This window comes from Rousettus aegyptiacus, unplaced genomic scaffold, assembly GCF_014176215.1.
Source record: "Rousettus aegyptiacus isolate mRouAeg1 unplaced genomic scaffold, mRouAeg1.p scaffold_m13_p_16, whole genome shotgun sequence".
In the NCBI taxonomy this organism is placed as follows: Eukaryota; Metazoa; Chordata; class Mammalia; order Chiroptera; family Pteropodidae; genus Rousettus; species Rousettus aegyptiacus.
In genome coordinates this window covers 2,910,480-2,928,667 of record NW_023416291.1, presented here as the reverse complement: position 1 = coordinate 2,928,667, position 18,188 = coordinate 2,910,480, and the positions used below count along the sequence as shown (strand labels likewise).

At 46.1% G+C, this 18,188-nt stretch overlaps 1 non-coding gene across 1 annotated transcript; it reads left to right on the top strand.

Moving 5' to 3' along the window:
• Positions 1–17,347: 17,347 nt before the first annotated feature.
• Positions 17,348–17,454, top strand: LOC118612817. Its single transcript, XR_004955075.1, has one exon. It is a non-coding gene; the product is annotated as a U6 spliceosomal RNA (small nuclear RNA).
• Positions 17,455–18,188: the final 734 nt, after the last annotated feature.

Genomic DNA, 18,188 nt, shown 5'->3' with positions numbered 1-18,188 from the left:
GCTTCCCTATGGATAAAACCTCTCAGGGAAATTATAATTTCTGACCTACTTAATTTTCTTTGTTCTCTATGAAAGAACCCGTCTTTTGGGAAAGGCAGCCTCCTGCTTGCTGTCTTTTGGCCCCCATTGGGCTGCATGCGAATGGGCCTTGCACCTGGAATACTTCTTCACCAAGAGATGGAGTCCTCACAGGGCTGTGCTGGCCTTGTCACCCTGTCTGACAGCGTCTCTCTCTGTTTCACTCAGTGTGTACTTCTTTGTTCTGCTTTAAGCATGTGGGTCCTATGGCACCTGCCTAACCCCACCGCTATATCTCCTCTTCACAGAGAGGACGGAGGGGAGGGGGCATCCCGCTATACAACGAGAGGGGCGTGTGCAGGCCAACTGCCCTGGGTGGGCTTCTGGGAGGGGCCTGCTGGCCACGGTCGCCCCGTGCTCACTGAAGCTGCTCTTGCTGTTCTCTTCTCCGCAAGCAAAGCCCTGCTCCAGCCCATCCCTGACCGCAGCGCGTTTCCCCAGCAGCTCTGATACCAAGACACCCAGCAGAAGTGCCCAGACTTCCGCTCCAGATGTCAGGCTCTTCCTAAACCAAATAGTGGTCTCTTGCGCAATAAAGGATTGCAGATAAGACTCTAATTCTCCTACCAGGTTCATGTCCAGCTCAACTGGAAGACGGAAGTTTTTTTGTATCAAGACAAGATTTTTTCTGATTGAAGCTAGAATGGCATGTGCTCGTGAACATTCTTAAGTTTCATAGTATCTTTAATTCCTAATTATGCAGTGTTTCCTTCTATATCTACCAAAACTATACCTACAAAACATGCTTCATGTGTGAAAATTATGGCCTTTAAGTTAAGATTTATATTTGTAAGAGGGCAATATACTTAAAAATCCATATGAACAAGTTTCAAGGGTTCTAAATAAAAGCCTCCTTCCCATTCAAGCCTCAGTGTCTTATGACTTATTGCGGAGGATGCATGTGAGTATATTGGTAGAATTCTTACAAGTGAAATAGTTGGGTCCAAAGATAGACGAATTTTAATTTAAACATTTTAAAATTTGATAGATACCATCCTCCAAATAGATTTTTGCCAAATTATATTCTCAACAGTACATGAAAATGCCCATTCTTTGATAAGGTATCACCAAACTTTTTGATTTCTGCCAATCTGATGAGTTGCAAATAATATCTCATTATTGTTTTAATGTTTAATTCTCTTATGACAGGCATTGTCTTTCATGTTTGGGATGTATATTTTTTCTTTTCTGTGTTTTGTCTATCCAAGTTCTTTGCCTAATTTCCTACTGAATTTATTAAAATTTATTAATTTTTAAGAGCTCTTTATATACAAAGGAATTTAATCTTTGTCATATGTGTCGCGTGCATTTTTTGTTATCTTTTTATTTAGATTATGGTTCCACATTTAAATTTTAAGAAATTTACTTCGTGTGATGATTTCTATAGACGTTCAAACTATGTAACAGTAAGATGTCAATGATCTGTCTTTTAACAGTATTCTCACTAGGTTTGTAGAAAATGTAACTTTAATTGTCCCATCTGAGAAAAAAGCAAGAAAATCCAATTGAAAAATGTGCAGAAGACCTGTACAGATAATTCTCCAAGGGAGATAGATATATGCATGGCCAACAGATAGATGAAAGGGGGCTCAACGTCACTAGTTATAAAGGAGATGCAAATCAAAACCACAATGAGATACCGCCTTACATCTGTTAGAATGGCTATGATTAAGAATCTGAAAAGAAAAAAAAAGGAGGATAGTTTAAGGGGCCTCTGGGACAACATCAAGTGTACCAACATTCATATTATGGGGTATCAGAAGGAGAAGAGTAAGAGCTAGGAATTGAAAATCTATTTGAAAAAATAATGACAGAAAACTTCCCTAACCTGGTGAAGGAAATAGACATAGAATCCAGGAAGCACAGAGAGTCCCCAATAAGATGAACCCAAAGAGGTGTCATGATTAAAATGACAAAGGTTAAAGACAATCTCAAAAGCAGCAAGAGAAAGGCAGTTATCAAAAGGGAGCTCCCCAAAGACTATCAGCTGATTTCTCAATAAAAACTTTGCAGACCAGAGGCCCAGTAAGATTCCTGCCTTTCTCGGGGGGCTGTTTCCCCCATTTGGTGAATTGGAAAAGGCCCTCAGGGAGGACCTGTGGTGTGTGTGGGACCCCCTCCCCCCTGCCCTGTTCTCCCAAGTCCTGCCCGAAGTGGGCGCTTCCGGTTCTCTCACACGGCTGTTTCATACATTAGCTTTTACAGTTGTTTTCATCAGGAAGACCAGTTCATCATATCCTGAACCACAAATGTCAACATTATTTTTAGGAAGACAAATCTGACTGACGACAGTGAATCGGAATTGGGAGGGACTGCTGGCTGGGAGGCCAGCTATGAGGTGGCCGCCACCACTTAAACAAGGGATGGAGAGGGCTCGACTAAGGAAAAGCTGTTTGGTTTGAAAAAAAGAGGCTGGATTCTAATCTTTCATTCATGCTACCTTGTTTTTATTTACAGGGCTCTGATGAAACAGCAATGTTAAGTAACAGTTGTCAGGTGCTTACTATGTGTTAGGCACTGGTCTACCTCCTTCACCTGGATTTTCGTATTTAAGTCCTGTGCCTATGGGATACTACTATCATCGTTCTGATTTTATGGGTTAGTAAACAGATGCAGACAGTTTAAGGGACCAGTTCGACGTCACGGAGACACTGGGCTTTGAGCCAGGCCTGCCGGCTCCACCCGTGACCACCCTCATCACTCCTTGTCAGGTGCCATCTTTACATGGGGCGGCTGGTGGCCTGTACTCTCACAGGGAGAGAAGCAGAAAAGTGAATCCAACAACTTCTGTTGTTGTTTGGGAAAGTGAGCGAAGTCGCATATAAGGAAAGTGATAAATCTGGAGAAGTGAAATTTAAAAAAAGGGTATATTTTTAAAAAAGGAAATAGATTTAAGTCTTTGTAAGTTCAATAGAGTCATAATGTGGCCAAGAGTAGGCAGGCGAGACAAGCAAATTAACTTGGAAGATCAGAGAATAATGATAGTCATAAAAGTTATTACTCGATATTTTATATGTGGCCATTGCCGTCCAGATCATTTTACGCTGCTCCCTTGGGGATGTCTCGTTTGACCAAATGATTTTAAGTGCGAGTTTAAATACCTGTTAAATGAAGGAAGGAGGGTCGCACAGGGACAGGAGCGGGTTGGCCACGCACCGTGGAGGGAGGCAGTCGTGCCACTAGGGGGCGTCGGGGGCCCGTCTCCGCCTGACGAGCGAGGTGCGGTTTGGGTCGTGCTTATCCTGATCGTTTTGACATAAACGTGCTGAAGGATTTAAAGAGAGGTCAAAGTTAAAGATGTAATGTATCAAGCACAATTCGAGAAAAATTTATAGAAGTTGTATTATTCTTTAAGTTGTTTCTTTAGTAACGAATTACTTACGTTAATGAAAAGTCAAAAATTGCACTTAAAACCAATCTGACACAATTCAAAATGTGAACCATGGAATTATCAGAGTAAAATATATCATTTGAAGATTTTTTTAAAAAATATTTTTCCATCCAATCCAATTTGAAGATGTTTGACATTTTCCTCTGACTATAAGAGGTAAGAACTCAGTGTTTCATATAAAAATGACTAACAAGAGAGTCACTAAACTGTTGAAAATGGTTACTTCTGGGGGAAGATGGTGTAATTTGGGAGAAGTGAAGATGTTTTCTTTTTAGTCACCATACTTAGGTATCCTTTGAATTTATAGAACATAAATTTTATAATTTAAATTAAAAAAGTAAAAAAATTCACCTGCATTTAAAAACTAGGTTAGGAAGATAGCATAAAAATGAATAAAAAATGTAAGTCCAAATTTATATAGTCAGTCTAAACATTTACAAATATACTGCCTCTGCAATATTAATAACAGTTCTATAATACAATGTCAAAAAGGAAGGGCGTTGGTTACATTGTACACTTCAGCATCCCATGTTGTATAATAGGTAGTCACCCATAGGCCCTCAGGTCTCTAAAAATGAAACTTATTTAATTTGTGTTAGTCCCAAACGTACTAGTTTCGTTGAGAACTTCACATTTAACAAAAAAAGTTAATAACATAGTTCTATAAACTCAGTTTGGGGAAAAGCGCCATATATAAAAGAATTAGCTGCATATGAACAAAGGAACACCCATAGTCAAAGTCAATTATGTTCTGGATAAGATCCTTTAAAGGAATTTTAAGCTATTGAAAAAGTATATGAGTATACTGCATTACATTATTTCTGTCTTTTTTCATTAGAAATTTGTAAGTATCTTTTACATCTATTGGAAACACATTGTGGATAAATCAAATATAAAAACATATAAGTTAGGAAATAAATTATAAATGCAAGTAGCAGCTCCACACTATCACGGATTGAACACCCGTGAACTGCCATGTCGTAGGACTGTTCAGGGAAGTGTCATGGCCCTCACGTTTTCACCACAACCCAACCAGAAAGACCTCTTCCTGCCCAGAGGACCAGGATTAAGACAGCGCAATATCATGGAGGCGTCTGGCCAGAGGACACAGAGCACACAAACGTTTTGCCAGGCATGCTGAAAGAAGAGAACATTTTAGGAATACCACTTGCCAAGGATTTAAAACGAATTTTGAACAATCAGATAAGCAGGGGGCTGAGGTTGCTTTTGGTTTGTCTCATTTGTTTGTTTTTACAAATAGAGACGAGGGCCCTGATGATGGAAGCAAATTTGGGACACACAGCAGAGAATCAGCAGAGGCCAGAAAACGAAAAAGACAGCAACCTGATTTGAGCAAGAGTAGAGACCATTTTCTTACCTATGTCTGGCTAAGCACATGTGTGTGTGTGTGTGTGTGTGTGTGTGTGTACGTTTGTGCACGTGCACGCCAGCCATTGTGTGTGAATGTCACTGCTCTCCAACTCTGCGTTTTCAGTAAATATGTAGTATGAAATTGTGCAGAAGTTGTATTTTGCCATTCCTCACATTAAGTCCAGCCTTTCTCCTTCAAGTCCTTTTATTGATTTATTTGTCATGAAAAGTAGGTTAAAGAATCCTCTCAGGTGTCTTAGGAAGGTTGACACTACCTAATTAACCAAATTCCGCATCCCGGCCATGTGAAATGTGATGCAGAGCTCGTGTGAAGCATGCTTATTTTCGTCTGGATTTGTTAGCTGTTGCAGCATTGCAACTGATCCTTAATGTCCCCAAATATTTCCTACCCATCGTTTCAATATTACATCGTGGAATCCCTCACGTCATGCATTTTTTGAAAATTCAATATTTGGGTTATTTTGGAAATTCAGTATAAAGGGATACTAGTTCTCACGCTGTACATCTATGTTGAAAGTATCAAAAATCCATCTTACAAAGCATATGTGTCTTAAATAAAATCTCTGGGCCAAAATTAATTATAATCTCTGCAACCTCCATTTCATAGCTTCTGCTGACTTCTTGATCATTTAGAAAAATTTCCAGATCCATTGTCTCATTTCCTTATGTCCTTTTATCCAAAAGCGGGAAATGTGGACTCTCCTGAGCAGGCGGATGTCGTGAGCCAGCGGGGCAGGTCGCACGGGACACGCGGCTCTGGTCTCGGGCACAGGGACGAGCCGAGGGGCTCAAACGCCGAGTGTTCCGTGGTTGGACGATAAAGTTGGAGCCCCTGTCTCTACAGAAGAGAATTAACAGACGTACACAGCACGCTGTGAGAAAAGACGAACAACCAGTTTCTAATCCTCGAGTCACTGGTCAGGTTGGACCCTTTGGCCAAGTCACCTAAACTTCTCTGGGCTCTTTGCTGCAGGAAAGAGGTCTGTCTGGGAAGGGCCACTGTCCTGCTGAGAACCCAGTTGACAGAACAAAACTCCTCCTACGTCAGAAATATGTGAGACCTGCAGAAATGTGACAGGCACCGCACAGGCGTCAAAGATGCAAACACGCCGCTGAAACGGGCCCGAATCTCGCTTCTTATGGAGAAATAGGACACGGCAGCTAGAGCAGGGAGCCCTGTCCTGCCCCCAGTCACCTTCCTCCCCCTTCTCAGAAGGGGCTGGTGGGTGTCACTTCCAGGCACTCGTCTGCACTTTTATCATACACGTCTGTGTCCCTAAAATGTACGCTATAGTTTCAGGTGCTTCACATTTTACCTGGTATCATGTATGAATATCTTTCTAAGCTCGTTTTTTGTTTTTTAACTTGACATTACATTTCTTGAAATTTATTTACATTGATCATGTTAACAGCGTTCATCCAACTGCTCTATAGAAGTCTGTGCTGCGAACCGACAGTCCATTTCTGCACAGGAAGCTGGCCTGTCTTCACAGTATCACTATTAGGAACAGCACCATAATGAGTGCCCTCCCTTCCCTTGGCACGTACGTGTAAGAGCTTTTCTGGGGTGGCCACTGTCACGTCTTAAACTACAGGAATTCCTTCCCCCCCGCAGTTCTGGAAGCTGGGTGACTGAGGCGAAGGCGGCAGTATTTGTCATATTCTGGTAAGAGCCCTCTTTCCGGCTTGTAGACGGTCACCCTCTAGCTGTGTCCACCTGATAGGGAGAGAGGAAGGGGCGGGGAGAAGGGAGAAAGAGCGGGAGCGAGCTCTCCCTCCCTTATCCCATGGGCTTAGAGTCCCACCTATGACCTCCCTTACCTACTGAAGACCCCGGCTGCAGATACTGCCTCACTGGGGGTCAACACATGAGTCCGTCCACTGCTGAGTTGCATGGAATCTGCATCCTCAACTTTTCTAGATATTTGAGGTGACCTCCATCGGAGTCGTAATAATTTGCACATCCACCACCAAGTACATAGACAGCGGAATAGGTTTTGTGAGAACTTCCACATTCCCAGCAGAAGATGGAGGGCCCAGTCCTTGCAAACCACGATGTCCCCTCCTACCCCGCCAAGGTCTGGAGTCCTCTTCCGAGCAGGGGCTGTTACCGCCGCCTTCTGCCAAACGCTTCTCTCGTCCACGGCCACAGCACTGCGGGACCGCTCTGTTCTCTTCCTCAGTCCCAGGAGGGACAACGCGACCTGCTCAGCCCCACGGCGCTCACTAGGGCCCGCCGACGCGGACGAGCACCATCCGGAGGACTTGGCCAGCGCGAGTCCTTCCTGGAGGAGCCGGGTCGCGCCTGCTGGGAGCGAACGACGTGAACCAGTCGAGCCCCTCGCAGACGCCCCTGCCCCGGATCGGCCCCCGGATCGCCCCCCCCCGCCCCGGATTGCCCCCCGGATCGTCCCCGGCTTCCCCTGCGGGCCGCCCGTGTCTTCCACCGCCACGGGACGTGCTCCTTTTTTCCAAATAGGATGTTTAATTTTCCTTAAAACGGTTTCAGAGGCATCCGAGCCCCCCACCCCGGCGCCGGGTCAGTACCGCCCCCTCACTTGGCACTCGGCTCCTCCGGTCTCATCACTCAGACCCCGATTTTCCGGGTGCCAACACGACGCCGCCTCCCGCAAAGCCAGGGGAGTTTTACCTGCCCCCCCCCCCCCCAGTACCTGTCTGGGAATTGAGAAGAGTCTGATGAGAGAAAGAGATGGTTTCTTATGTTTCGATCGTGTAGACAGTCTATGAATCAAAAGGGATTTTTTCGGGGTGAGTTAAACAATCTATTTTCCTTCCCATATGTGTCACCGTTTTTCTGGAAACTCTTACTTATCAGGTAAAATGCGACTTAGGGAGGTTCTCTGACAGTTCGGTCGCATTCTTCACTGGATCCCACAGTGAAGCCAGAAAGCTGAAAGTGTTTGCCACTCATTTCCGTGGCAACTGTGTCAAGGGCCAAATATAGGATGGCCGTTCCGCTGTAGGACTCAGCAGAAGAAACTGAGTGCTCAGGAAAACCCCTTTTAGTCAGAAATTTTTCTTTAGGAGGTCAAGACCTTTGAAAAATTAATGGAAAAGTACCCGGCAATACCTTTACAGCTATGTCTTAATGCTGCATTGTGCTCAGTTAGGGTGTTTTGCGTGTGCCTGTTATAAGGAACCCATGTTCCCCTTCGCTGTCCCCTGCTCCCTCTGTCCCTCTGTCTGTCGGCCTGTCCGTTCCTTGTTCTCGCCCCTGTAACAGGGTGCCTCTCGAACCCAGCGGGAACTGGAGAAACATCTACAAAGTGACACATGCGGCCAGTTACGACTAATCACACTGCACACGCGGCTCTCTGAGAGATGAACCATCTGCCCGAGCAGCGTCGCTATCTGGGGAAAAGAAAGTTCTCTGAGTGGGTCAACACGGGGCAGTTGAATGGTTTTCCAGTGCCTTCTGTCTTAGAGCTTTATTTAATCTCGAAGACTATGAATTTTTAGAGCATTTCTCTGTATTCAAGTGACATCATTTTTGGACAACCTACCGTCATCTTTGGTGGGGAAAAAAAAAACCCACAAGAAATCACTGGAAAGCCTCCCTTTGCGAAGGAAGGGTCCATGTCCACGCCACACTGGCGGCAACGTACAGAATCCACGGAAGGACCCGGGTCCGAGGCTGCTGCAACCTTCCAAGGAAATCATACTTTTCGGTAGCTCAGGCCGCTGGGCTTTTGAGGGGCAGAACTTCAGTTTCTGCTCCCAAGGAGCCGTTGCTGATAGCAACAGCGCTAAAATGGTCTCAGTTTAGCACTGCAATATTTATTGCTTGATGGTTTCTTTGTATTTCTATCACATCCCAGATTCTATACGCAGTAGAAGAGCTTTTGCCATGACTTGTAAAGTACTGTCAGGAGTAGTTTCCGTGCGTTTCATGTGAACCCTGAGGGCCACTAGGGCGGGGATGGTGTCCCCGCCTCCTCCCCAGCTTAGAGGAGGGGCACCCCAAAAGCGTGTGCCGATCCCCGGGCCCCCGCCCTCCTTTTCGGCTCTCTCTCGGGAGCATCTGTGGAGTGGCCGAAAGGAGCCAGGCTCCAGACACGTGTCCGTCCCTGTAATTCCGGGAGGTGAGGACTTCCGTCTGTGTCGAGAGCTGGGTCCCTCGGCTCGGCGCAGGAGGCGCAGCGATGCGCCTGGCCCTTGGGCGCCGGGAGCCAGGCTCAGCTCTGCCGCACGGCGCTCCCTCTTCCCCTCGCGTGGCCTGCCTCTCTCGGGGTCGGGGCCGCTGCTGTCCTGGGCAGGGCGGACGCCCCCCGCTCCGCCCTCCACAGTCGGGAGCCGGGTCTGCGAGGCAGCCCTGGAGGGGTGGCGGCCTCCACGGGCCTGGCCCCGCCAGCGAATCCGAGGCGCTCCAACTCCAACGCGTGGACGTGCCGCGTCGCTCCCGCATGGGTTCTGACGAGCTTTCGGTGCACGCTCAGACTTGTCACAAGGTGGCCTCATTCGGTCTTTCAGCCTGTTATCCAGAGGTGAGGGCTCACGGTGGCCTTAGTTAACAAGGGCTTGAACTGCATGTCAGACATGACGTACAGATTTAAACTCACTTTTAACACCAGCTTTGCTAAAGGCGGGCTTAAAAATCTCAAAGCTTTATAGGTTTTATTTATTTTGTATAGTTAAAATATATGGTTATCAATGCTATGTTTTACCAGCAATAAAATTTGTATGGAAAAGAGTTAAATGATAAATTACATGATCTTTTTTGAGCACATAGGCTCATATGAGACACAGACTATGGAGAGAAATGGCTTTCAGAATGAATTTACGTAGAAAATTCTAGTTACAAACAGAAAAGTCAAACGTCTGTACTAAACGGTTTAATCTTCAAAAACTATGATACAATCAAGTTTTAACTGAAAAAAAAGAATAACGCTCATCAGCAGAGTGATGTTATTGAAGACTGTCAGACTTCTCTCAGAAAACAAGGCTGAGCCTTCAGGTTGGAATAAGATCCTGTTGGCTGAAGCTACGGTTAGGGAGCAGTTTTGGGGCTGACTGAGCTCTGAACGGAGGAGAATGAGTTAATGCACTTTTATGCAATTTTTAAAGAAGCGGACATATATACTTTCCACTACGTCTCACGGTTTCTCCAAAATCAACTTTTAGGCTCCTCTTCTGACAAAACATGACCACTCCTTCATGCAAGAACCGGAGATTCTTCCCAAAGATGAGTCATCATGAACGGGGGGATCCCCGCCTTAGGAGAAGGAGGCTACATCTGAGCTGTGCCCGGCTTCCGCGGCAGGCACATAGCAAGGGTTTTCCCACAGGAAAGATGAACAGAAGGGGCTGGGTCTTGGGAGTTCCGAGCTTCCCCTGGGCCCCCCAGCTTTCTGACTGATGATGTAGCCAGCAAGGACCACCAGCCGAATGAGAGAAATTAGCACTGTTTATCGATCTCCACAAGCATTGTTTAAAAACTCCCAGATTAAAGGATTTTGGTAATTTTGAAATGGAGAACCCATCTTAGGCCTGAGACTAAAGTGTTACCCTTTGCAAATAGAAAACACGGGTCAGGTATGCCCTGGGGGAGAGGAGAAGATTGAGAAAGAGAGAGATAGGAGAGAGAGAGAGAGGGGCGAGAGAGAGCGAGAGAGAGAGCGAGAGAGAGAGAGAGAGAGAGAGAGAGAGAGAGCGCGCATGCCTGGGGCGGAGAGAGGGAGGGAGAGAGGGACTCCAAGCCCACGAACCCCAACAGTCACGTGGGAGAGGACGACAAGCCCGAGAGACGGTGGCATGTCCTCACCACCTAGCCACGGGCGTCCCGCGCATTTAGGAAGAGCCCAGTGAAGAGCCGGCTCTAACAGGCTCGTCCGTGGGAGAGAGAGAACGAGGAGAACGTGGGCCGCGGGGGGCAGGAGGCCTGAGCGCTGGGGGCTGGAGGTCCTCCCTGCGCTCCGAGGCCGCGCCGGTGCCGTTCGGTTACAGCGCGAGCTCACGTGGGCTTTTGTGCGTCCGCTGGGAACATTATGTGATTGTTTCTGTGGGGAAAGGGGCTCTGAGTTCTACACGAGTGACTCATAAATGAACTGGACTGTAACACATCAAGCAGATTTAGCTGCTTTTCAAATGAATGAGCTGCGCACACACCCTGTGCTGGGACGGTCTATGTGGGAGTCATTGTTTTCTCAGCGGTGACTGGAGGGTCCACCCCGAGTTCCATGGAACGAGGGTGCAGATGCATCGTCTTCTCAGACGGAGCCAGAAATCCGAATATCTTAGCTAATAATACGAATCGGAGTTAATTCTATCACTTATTAAATTAGTGAACGTAGTCAATGGGGAAATTGTTCTAGAAATAATAGCAATCTTTTTCTGGTTTAAATTCTACCACATCTCTTTACTAGAAAAAATGACTGTATCAGTTAACTTCTAGTGCATTGCAAACCTCATCCCAAAATTCAGTGTCTCAAACTAAAAACTACACGACTCACATGTCTGTGAAAAAGCAATCTTCAAGGCCCCTCAAGGCCCAGGCCCGCGACCGTGCGCGGTCCTTTCTGCTTCACCCCATCGCCCAGGGCGAGTTACATGGCTGCACCCAGGCCGAGGGCGGGAAACACTCCGCCCCTTCGGTGGTTAGAACCGTGAGGTCCACGTCACATGCCACGGGCACGGGAAGGGGCAGAGAACTGCATTTACTGATGCGACCACCCACAGTGACCCCGGGTCCAACAAACTCAACGGAGACACCGCACCTGGAAGATTCAGGTGTTGCCGAGACTCTGCGGGGCTGAGGGAGCAGGCTGAGCTTCTGAGGGGCATGTCATGCAAAGGCGAAGGCTTGACCCTGCCATTTCACCATTCGAGACCCCCGAACGGCGGGTATTTTAAAGCGTCTGACCCAGTGGCCCTGCACGGGGGCCTGGAGCCCTCGTCCTCCATCTCGGGACAATGACACATAGAGCCAGCCAGGAACGTTCCCATGAGGTCGAGCTAATGGGAGGTGAAGGAAGAAACGCATAAGGGGTGAGTTACTAAAGGAAATGGGGCCACCTTGCAGCTTCGGGGTGTCCCGGTTAATTGGGCATCTTAAGAAGGGGCCTGAGATGCTAGACACGCCCTGGCTCGCTCTTCTTAGTGGGGTCACGTGGAGGAAGGGGTGTCAGAGTAACTGGTTTGGAGTCTATGTTTAACTCTTGTGTAGGGGTAAAAATGTAAAACTGTTCCATTTTCCCAAAACTCTCCCGGCAGGCGCGCTCAGCGACCCCTCGCACCAACATTTTCTTCTGGTATTGGCTTCCTTAACATCTCGGCCAGTTTTTGCACACTTTCAGCATGTTTTTGTTGTTAAAACAGTCTAATGCTGGCATTTCAGATCCAGTCCTGTTCCCAGACTTGACTCAAAATTCGTCTTCTTCCTCCAGCTCAGGCCAGCTCCGCCTGAGGGGTCGCAGCTGCATCTGCACCCGCCCGCCCCCCAGTTCTGCAGTATTTTCATTGCCAGGGGGAGGGGCTGAGTTGCAGCCCTCTCCTGGGCTGGCCAAGACTGCACTTCTGGGGTGGGGGTGGGGGTCGGAGGGTGGCTCCTGGTGCAGCTCTCTGAGGCCCTGGCTATCCGGTGCTGGTTTGACCAGGGAACCCCAGTTGGGGGGCCTCTTTGCCAGCAACCTCCTTTCCAACACCCCCGCCCCCCCCACTGCTGACGTCTCCCAAACCGCAGCCCCAGTTCTCACCTTCCAGCAAATTGTCAAGTCAGCAGGCACCTAGGGGACTCATCTGCTAAGGGGTCCCTGGGTCTCCCCGTGCCCTCTCTCTCCAAGTCTCTTTTGTCTATTCAGGTCACGTGGGGGCCAAGCCACCTGTCCTCTCTTGAACCCAGTCCCCTCAGGGCGGGGACGCAGCGGGAGGTGCCTGGGCTGGCGGCAGGAGCCACTCTGCTCGTGACGCTGGGAGAGTGTGGCTGGCGGCAGCGGCTGTCTGCACTTAGCCCGGGGACTCAGTGACGCCCGGCGCGGGGCAGGCACAGGAGGGAGGCAAGTCTTACTCTCTGTCCTCTCAGCTCTGAAGTCAGCACAGGCGGTTTCAAAACTGAGTTCTGCGGCTTACTGTCCAGCCTCATTTTCTTCACCTGCAAAATGGTGTTCCTGGAAACTCCTTTTCAGGGTTATTGTGATGATAAAATTAAGAGAGGAATGCCATTTGGCTCTCATGTAAAAGGTTTTGATTTCTATTAGTTAACTTCTCTCATCATCCCATCCTCCGCGTCTACCCTCTGCGCCTGACTTGCAACCACCTTTGTGCGCTATGTAGACAGATACAAATGTATGTGTGGTTCGGGTTGATATTTTTGCCCTTAAATCCATGTTATGTTATTGGTGCAGGAAAAAAGGCATTTGGGACGTAAACCTTCAGCATTCAGCAGCAATCGCCCCGAGTTCTTCTGTGACTCATCAGGTCGCAGCGACTCAGGGGATCAGGTGTGGACTTTCTATTTCCTGCAGCACACGTGTGTAGGTGTGTTATTACCAGAAACCCTCCCAAACGCTGCCCAGCGTGCTACAGAAATGACTAGGATAAAAGAAAAGAAAGACTGAAACAAAGAAATGTGATTGTTTTTATGTTTTACCATCAAGAATATCGTTTTAGTTAAAATGAGACCATTCAAATGAGCATAAACAAATTTAAATAAAAAAGAAGTTTTGATGCTGATTTCTATACTGAATGGGGTTTTACCTGATAAAATCTACAAAGCAGAATATTTATCCTTAAAAATATAAGCTGCACATAAGCATTACTCATGATTTCGCACCTTCAAATATAGTAGATTTTTAGAAAACTAAATAAGTTGAGAGCTTTCTGGGATACCTGGGCTCTATGTCTAGAGAAAGGAAGTATTTCACCTGCAGAGGAGTCTACAAGAATCACAGAAACTTGACTTGTCACTTCCCAAATTTTCACCATCTGCGAATCTATCCGATGCTGTCTTGCCTTTTCACATTAGCCACGTCGCCAGCGCCTTGCGCAAGCAGCATTTGGTAAACACAGTGAGCGAACCCCCCGGGCTGTCTGTGCTTAGGCTCTGCTTCCCCGGACAAGGACCCACGCAGGCACGCACTGCCTCGCAGTGCCTGGGGGAGAGGCGGAGCTCCTGTCTGGTTTTACCTGTAGACAGAGACCGCATGAGGAGGCCCTCGCAGTTACAGCTGACCGTGACTCACACAAAGGACTACAACAGTCCCGCCGTGCCAGCGTAGAAATCCCGTGAGTTTTATGCACACACACCGACAATGGGCGAGGAGCCGCAGTAATAGGACGCTGGAATTGGAGGTTCCCACAAGTCGCTAGTCCAAATCTCTCGTTTTACTGATAAGGAAATTTAGGTCTCTGTGTCCGGGGAAGTTTGAAAGACACTGAAACGTGAGAAAAACCAGTGGGTGCCATGTCCAGCGCACCCTTCCAGGTTGTCTAGTTCTGCAGGGCTGCGACCATCTTTAAACTAGTTTATAACTCAGGAGGCCTTAGAAGACGTACAGTAATGCAAATAAATCTTGTCCAGGGAAGTGCGAATGAATATTTTCACGTGGGATATAATTGGTTGTGGCCCTGTGGATATCAGCCAGTTTTCCATCCACTCGCAAATTCATTTCAGCATTCCTAAGGACCTGTAGAGATATACGTGTGTTTTCGAAGCAGCTGCGTTATCTTACTGGTCCCCTCATTAATTAATGTGCAAAATAAAACGCAGCCGCAGTCTTAGTTTCACATTTAGCATGTTAACAGACAGACTTGGCCAAACAGAGTCTAGAGTTTTACTTTGTACAGAGGGTGAGGGTGGGGTCGTGCGGGGCGGTCCAGATATGAAGGGGAAGGGGCGAGCTTGCTTCTTCTGTCTTCACATGGTTGTGGGAGAAGAAAGGAGACAGAGGCAGCAAAAGGCGATGGTCAGATGCAGGTCTCCATGTGGGTTACAGGAAAACAGAGATGGCGGGTGGTCAGACAGATGGATAGATGCGACAGATGACATAGTTAGATGGATATGATAGATGATATAGGTAGGTAGGTAGATAGATAGATAGATAGATAGATAGATAGATAGATAGACAGACAGATGATAGATGATAGATACATAGATGGAGGATAGATGGATGGCTAGATAGAGGTGATAGATAGATGATATAGATAGGTGATAGGTAGATAGCTAGATAGATGATAGATGAATAAGGATCTGGCTCTTGCTATACATGTGGTTTCCTGAACCCAGTCCAGTCCTACTGAATCAAAACCTCATGCACACTCAGGTTTAGAAAGCGCTGTTCTAGTCACAAAATACTCTGAGACTATTAAAAAGGGAAGGGAAACACGAATTGAATGAGACAAGAAGAGAAAATCTTGCAACTCTGATCTAGTTCAAACTTCAATAGGAAATGACCCACAGAAAATTATACCCTACATCTTCGGTGTAATGGCTTCAAACATGGGTGTCGTTTGGGCAGGACTAGTGTGCATTTCACTTCCAGAAACTACCAGCGAGTGTTTTCATGTGGTTCTCCAAGCACAGGAAAGGCCTCGCCTTTGACGCCATTTCTGACGTTGGCTGCAGAACCCCCCGGCGGCCCCTGATTCATAGGGAGGAATCAGTCAGGATCCTTCTCTAACGAGGATCTGCTCATTTGCACAATTTGCAAAGACAAATTGTTCATTTTTTTGAGATGTGCTATTTTGTTTGGTGATTCAGAACTTACACTTAAAACACCAGTTCTAAGAGTGGAGATGCACAAGGTTCACCCATCCCACAGAAGCCAAACTTTTTCATGACACAAAATAACGCGTCCTTACAGAACAACGCCAGGAGGCCAACTGCACAGGGCGTGGGGCCACGCACGGCCTCGGAGCCAGACGGGCTGAAGTTCCAGCACACGCCCCATGTGCCGCGGTCCTTAAGGTGCCGGAAACCTCAGTGCGACCAACTATCAAGACTACAGAAGACTTGAACTCTGCGCAAAGACCTCAGCTAATGTCTTCCAAGTTCTTGGCTGTTGAGCTCTGTGTTCGCCATGGAGTCAGGCGAGATTCTTTATGTGGTGTCTCTTTGCGACTGCAAAAACCAGCTACGTTGCTCAACACAGGCTGCAGACCAGGAAGGTCAGAGGCCCCCACAGCCTTTACCTAGGACATCAGTTGTCTAGGGCAGGTATAACCATGTATCACAAACAAGTAGCTGAAGTCAAAAGAAATTTATTGCCCCACAGTTCTGGAGGCTGAAAGTCTGAAATCGAGGTGTCGCGATGCCGTATGCCCAGGGGAGCCTGTAAGGGGGCGCTTCCTCACGCCTCCTTAGCATCTGGGGCTCTCCGGGCAAGCTTCGGCTTTGCAGCTACATAACTCCAGCTTTTGCCTTTGTTGTCACGTAATGTTTTCTCTCTGCCTTCATGGCCATATTCTCATAAGAATATCAGTCATATTGGATAGGGCGCCACCTAATCCTAGTACGACTTCATTTAACTAATTACATCTGCAAAGACCCTATTTCCAAAGAAAACCACCTTGACAAGCAGGTGAGGCAAGCGGCCTCCAGCGAGCCAGGCCACCAGGCTTAGCGACCCCTCCTTCCCACGGTGCTCAGGGCCCCGCACTCAGCCGAAGCGTAGGACCCAAATCAAAACTGATCAGGAAGGAGAAACCAAGATGAAGGAAAGAAAAGGTCTGGATAAAAGTGGGACAGGCAGAGAGCAAGAAAAACGCAGAAAAATCATGTTGAACACTACACAGAAACAACGGGAGTCGTTAGAACCAAACCTCCTTCTGATAATCAGGGAAACCAATTTCGCATAAAAATGAGCAGCGGACAGTGTCAAGACCAAATCCCATACAAGATACTATGTGTTCTCAATAGAAAGACCTAACTGAGATTTTTTTCACATCTTTTGAGAATAAATTAAATGATCATTTTTGCTACCTTAAAATTTCATGAGGAAAAATTCAATATTTTGACAAATGAGTTTCCATTTTGACATAATAAAGAATGTAGAGAGAAAAGAAAATGAAATACATTGTTAAAAATATTAAAAACACATTTAATTTTACTAATCAACGTTCAATGTGTGACTACTAAAATTATTATAATGATTCTAAATTTTGAATTATTTTTCAGATTTATTCTTGATTACTAGTTCTTGTTTTCATGGCAACATTTGGTTTTGGCCTTGATTTCGGCCAACGATTGACTTTTACTCCGGGCCCTTTAGCATTTGGAAAAAATATATATCAGTGCATCTCAACCCTGTAAGATTTATGGCCTAGATGACAAAAGAGAATACAGATTCTCAGGGGACCGCTTTCTCCCAGAAGGAGAATGAGAGAAAAGGGTTGGACTGTTCACCCTCAACCTCTCTCTCTAGATTCATCAAGCAGATTAAATCTTTATCAATTATCTTTTGCTGTTTAAAAACCACCTGAAAATTTAGTGGTTTAAAACAACAGTTTTATCTGTTCATAACACAGTGCATTGTGCTCTCTTTAGCAACACACGCGCTAAAATTAGAATAATAAAGAGAATATTAGCGTGGGCCCTGCACAAAGATGATATGCAAATTCATGAAGTGTTCCATATTTTTAAGGGGTCGATTCATCAAGAAGATATAACAATGGTAAGTATGTATGCACCCAACATTGAAACAGAATAATACATCATTTAAATATATTAAGCAATAGTAGCAGATCTGAAGGAAAAAATAGGCAGCAATACAATAATAGTACCCCATTTTCAGCAATAGACAGATCGTCCAGACAGAAAATCAATAAGGAATGTTGGAGTTGAACCATTCATTGGACCAAAGGGACCTAACAGATGTTCGTAGAACATTCATGCATTTTCTATAAATTTACATTCTTCTCAAGTACACACAGAACATTTTCCAGGATAGATCATATGATAGGCCACAAAACAGGTCTTAGAAAATTTAAGAAGATTGAAATCATACCAACTATCTTTTCCGACCACAATGATATAACTAGAAATCAACAACGAGAGGAAAGTTGAAAAATTTACACGCATGTGGAAACTCAACAACATACTCCCGAACAATCAATGGGTCAAAGAAAAAATGAAAAGAGAAATTTTAAAAATCTCAAAACAAAATAGAAACAGAGCACACCCAAACCTGAGGGATGTTACAAAAGCAGTTCTGAAAAGGAAGTTTATAGTGATAAATGTGTATATTATGAAAATTGAAAGATCTCAAATAAACAACCTAATTTTACACCTCAAGGAACTAGAAAAAAAAAACAAACTAAGCCCAAAATTACAAGAAAGAAGGAAATAACAAAGATCATTGTGGAATAAATGAAA